Below are 5,719 nucleotides of genomic sequence, written 5' to 3' on the forward strand. Positions count from 1 at the left end.
CAGCGGGACCCTCGCTGCGGCCGCAGCAATGCTGTATGATGGCAGTGTGGGGCCGATGCAGCCTGCGGGGCACCCAGCACCACCCCGACCGTGCCAGACCTGCACCGCCCATGATGGGATGCAGATACCTCAAGCTGGGCCGGTCCAAAGCCTTCCAGTCCAACATAGCTCACCCAGGCTGACTGGGGAACATCTCAGATGTAGAATCCCATTTCCTCGCTTTAGTACATACAGGATATGTGAAAGCAGTACTAAGAAAATAAGGCTGAGGAGGCAAATCCAATGGAGAGGCACTTAAATTGTATAAGCCTTTTCTGTATTCTCTACAAGCCGAAACACAAGCCTAGATTTGGTTACTGCGTGGTCTGAAACTCACCATTACCCAGTGAAATTGCCCGTTGTTCCAAGAGAGCACTGTGACAAAGAGCACAGGCTCCCAGATCTCACCGTGCAGCTCAATGAATACTGTAACATGCACTACTGTAACAAACCTCTGCCATCCTGCTTCCCCAGCTGCTGTAGCGCTAGTGTTGCCTTCCAACAATGACATCCTTCATCTGTTAACTCTCCTATCATAAAGACATCCCCAAAACCTGTAAAACTAGATTTTCTTCGGCTTTATTTGACACACAGTTATCACAGTAAACACTCTTAAGTCTCCTTACATTTCTTCTGGGCAAGGTAATTTCCATCATTTGCTAATGAAAAAAAAAGTGGGATTGTCGACACGTTCAAAATAAATTACAAGTACCAGGTTGCCTTCTCTTCCAATCCTCTATGTGATTAAGGTAACACAATGGTAATGTCAAATTATCATACATAAATAAGCAGGATGTTTTCCTTTGCAGTACAGTGTGAAGATAGCTAAATTTAAGAGTGGTTTATTCTAGGCAAGTACCTAAAGGCAGTGGTTTTTATTATCACAGTTAAAAAGAAACTTGGCTTGTCCCAAGTCAAGAGGACTGAACTGTGCCCCTGATCGCCTGCCCTGGGAGTGGTGTTCACAGCCCACGAGTTCCACCCAGCTCTTCCAACTCCAAAAGGAAAGTGGCTGCATCTGATACTACACAGGGTGGAGAACAGGAAATGGGAGCAATAGTAAATGTTTCAAAGGGCAGTGGAAGCATTCAGAACTATCTCAAAGTGAAATAAAGAAATTTAATTTCTCATCTTTAGTTCTACAACAGGATATGATCACATGGAAGTCACAGCAATCATACTACAAAATTCTCAGAGCAAAAGGGCACATGAGGAAGGCCACCACTTTTGTTTGCTCCTAGCTGCAAGGAAGGGAACAAAACACCCTGAGAGGCTACAACTGCTTTTCAAATTGCAACAAGCTCTCCCTAGACCAAGAATAACCTCACTTTGAATATAGGTTTCCAAGAGCAGCGAAGGTAGATTGAATCCCACCCCTGCTGCCATGTCCATAGGGTTTGTAAGCCCAAATACAAGTTCTGCCTAAGTAGGATGTTGCACTTTCATGCTTCTGTTATTTACCCGTTAAACACTAACTCAAGACTTCTTTGTAACATCTTTGGATGAAGGTAAAAGCCTTTACGTGCATACAGGGAAAGAAAGACAACTCAAACCTGAGCAGAGTTTCAAATAGAGAGCACCAGCAAACACTGCAGCGACACATTTGCCAGCCTCCTTTAGAAGTGACAAAGTAGGAAACCCATACCCTATGGGTTCCAAACATGTTCCAAAGGGGGAGCTCCAGGATTAAAAACCAGAAGAACACCACCTGCACTTTTTAAAACAGGCAAATAGCAATATTCCACAGTTTAATCACCAATCACAGTGCCTGAAGACATCACTGATTCCATTCATCAGCTCAAATCTGACATCTTAGGGGCAATTCACTGCACAACCTAGCTGGTTTGTACATACCAAAGGGACATTGCATTTGAGAGAGAAAGGCAGAATGCAGCTGCTCAAAACCGGGGGGAATCTTAGTTGGCCAAAGTCATCTTAGTTTACCAGGCATATTCTAATATTGAACATTATAATTACTGGAGATATATATTTTTAATAACTGTATTTTTCAAAATCACATTCAGTATATAGTCCTGAGTTTTGCTTTCTAATCTGGTGGTCTGAAAAGCTGGCACTACAGGTGGGCATCCTTGAACTGTAGACATATGTGGCTTTTACAGCTGATAATCACAGTGAAAATACTACTCTGCTAACTTCTGACTGAACCTTTTACCTTGTTATCCAGGGGGGAAGTTTCCAAAGCAGAGCACACCCTTCCTTTGCATTATCTGAGGGAACATACTTCATGTGTGGGAATTCTTAAAGCTTCAGCATTACATGGATTCTGCTTTCTGTTGAGGTCAAGGAGCTGCAGATAAGGAAGCTATGTTTAGCACTTCTGAAAATCCCAGAGAAGGAACACCTGATACCTTGTAATACCAGCAGATTCTGAGTGTTCTCTGTGTCCCTAAGGCAGCCAGAGCAGTGAGACTCTGCAGGTATTTGGTCTCGGTTCAGAGCAGGCCAGCTGTGTTTATACTAAGTTATGCATTTTTTAGGAACCAGGTTTTTAGCATACATCAGCCATACTCACATCCTTACTGCAATCCCACTGAGAGCAGATGCTTCAAATCTAGTTCTAAGGAGCAAATGGGAGTCTCAGCTGTTCTTTGCAGGCCCCAGCAGCTGCTTAGGGCAATACAACCTACTCAAGCTAAACATGCCAAGTATCCATGTGAGGACATTGCTCTCCATGCACTCTCTTCCCAGAATTTTCTGTTTATTTCTCTGGCTTAAAATTTTCAGTATACAGGACACAAGGTCCTTAGGCCATAGTTGTGCTCTGCCTCAACTGCTGATCTCTATCCTGTTTTGCAACCCCTTTGAACAGATTTCCAGCTGTGCCAATATCTACTCCTACAACAGCTTGCCATTCTGTAGCAGAGCCAGAGGACAAGAACTGTGCACTATTCACCTCTGATACCAAAGACAGGCTTGGATATGCAATTACAGTCATGTCCCAACTTTCTTCCTTCCTCCCTTACACTCAGCTATTAAGTAAGATGAAGTAGCTGAGGTATTCCCTCTTTAAGGGACTCAAGCAATTCCAAAGTGCAAAATTCATATCTGAAAGACAGATATTGAGACTTGATTTCCAAATTAATGGAGTATTTGGTTAAATTTTCAAAACAGCTGAAATTATTTATTTGACTACAAAAGACTGTGTCAGAACATCAGTACCAAGCCTCCTAAAAAAGCTTTTGGGGTGCCAAGAGAGATTATACAAATATGTTTCCCAGAAAGTGTGTCAATTCAGAAAATTCCTGTGAACATTCATGCAAATTTTGTCTCCCCCCCACCCCTTCTCCCAAGAAATGAAGGACACCAATGAGAAGTCTACCCAGTCAGCATCACCTGCATGCAACATGTCAATGGTTCACATCTTCATGCTTCAAAGCCAAATTTACATGTATGTTCCTTTATAGAGATTCTCTCACACCTCATTATCAGACAAAAATGCAAGCTCTACCACTGGTTTATTCTGATGACACCTACAGATAGTTCCATCTGTTATGGGAAAAAAAGAAGAAGAGCCAGAGCAATCTATAAAGTAATAAACAATTTATTTTTTCTTTATATCAATTTTCATGAAGATAACATCACTTATATTTGTGATTCAAATTTCTTGTACCGCATATTGCTGATGTTGAACATGGCACTTAAGGGAACAGTCACTTAAACAGCTATACAATTTCATTAAATTAATCAATTTGCCATTTCTCATTATGTGTCTGAACATCCAACTCTGTCAAATTTAAGGCCATTCATTCATTTCTGATGTTTTATAACTAAGAAAAGAAATCTTTCCCTTTCTGCTGAAATATCTTACCATCTTTACAAACACTGAATGGAAGGGGAGACTCTCTCACAGAAGACACCAAAAGGGCAACAGAAAAATCCTTTTTATTGACTACAAAGCTGGTAAAAAGAAGACCACCAAACAATGGGATAATACTGAATGATAACACTACCTGTAAACATGTACAGGTCAAGCTGAAATACTGTGCAGTTCTAATAACTAGGGGTGTAGTGCATCATTTTTTGCCTCTTTAACAGAAGATGATAGACCCTTTTAAACAGCTAATGAAAAGTTTCACCAGGAAGCCATGCACACATGAATAGAGATGAAGGAATATTCTGCACAATGCAACTTAGTGGTTTGGGTTACATCACATATTCTGGGAACCACACATGAGGAACTCTGCACGTTATGTGCAAGGCCGTGAAGTTAAAATATTTTCTTGGCAGTTCTTATGTGCATGAACAGGTCACTTGCCCGCTACCTGGCTGGCATGAATGGTAAACCCCATGCACCACCTCAGAAGTTCACACACAGGCACAAACTCTTGGGCTCCGTGCAGTTCAGCTTGGGCAGGCCACTGAGGCACGGTATTTTGGCCTGGTTTCATCAGGTTTAAATACTGCCTGTGTATCCATGTGCCTAATGAGTTACTACTCTCCAGGTAACCAGATTTAAGCACCACTAGAAAACTAAGTCACACAATGACATTTGCAAGAGCAAGCAAGGCAAGCTCCCCTGATGTTAGTTCCTGCTATACATCTTATTTTTGTTCTGCAGAGACTTCTAGTGGCCAGAGGTGAGAAGCCTCTGCAATTTTTTGACCTTTTAACTCATCACTAAATCAGTAACAAGGCTTAACAAAATGAAGCCAACAGCTTGCTGGGGACTTGAGCATAACAGCATCGACTCATTTCTTATCTGCAAGTTGACAGAATACCCAGAGACAACACAACTTCCACAGGATTCCTAACATTCATGGGTAACAGTCACACCATGGCAGAAGAAACAGAGCTACTTAGCTTTACTGTACAACTGGAAACAACTGAAAAGAATGAAACACAGCAACACATGTGCACACAAACTGAACCATCAGCAAAACTCTAACAGAAATGGTCCTGTAATATTGCAGGTCATGTTTTGTCAGCTAAAGAACTTCCCAAACCGTTGCCTCAAACTTATTTTTATCTTCACAACTCAAACACTTCAATGGAATCAGTCTGGAAACATCTCCTCAAGTCATAGGACTAGTTCATAGTGAAGACTCAAAGCCAAAGAAAAATGGATTGTAGGAACAGGGTAAGTACAAGTATCTAAATTCTTCACCTTAATATTTCACTTGTGGTCACTGAAAGGAAGATCTTCACCTTAAAAAAATCATTTAGCACTTGACAACATCATTAAAACAAACATATAAACAAAAAGCTTGCATTACATATTGATTGAGAGACCAGCTCTTTCAAAACCAAGACAGCATAACTAGAAAATTAGAAAACCTGGTCCCATTTTTGTATTCAAATACTGATTGTAAGTAGAAAAAGAATACAGTACATGCAATAATATCAAAACCCTGCCCTCCAGTACACAACCAAAAGTAACTAGGGAATTAGAAAAAAATCCCTAGCTACTGCCTACCACAGACAACATAGGGGACATTTCAGAAGACTAGTAACATACAAATCAAGATGATCTCATCATCCGTTCCTTATTGGCAAGGATTTGCTGGCTAGGTAAAAATTATGTGTCATACAGGAAGCGTAAATTTTGTATCAAAAGTAGTCCTCTAAGTTACAACTTCACCTCTGATTAAATAGTTCCCTTCCATATAAACTAACTTATAATATGCTTACTTGGAGAAGGCTACAACTACATTATCCAAAA

The sequence above is a fragment of the Geospiza fortis genome, unplaced genomic scaffold, assembly GCF_000277835.1.
Source record: "Geospiza fortis unplaced genomic scaffold, GeoFor_1.0 scaffold171, whole genome shotgun sequence".
NCBI lineage: Eukaryota > Metazoa > Chordata > Aves > Passeriformes > Thraupidae > Geospiza > Geospiza fortis.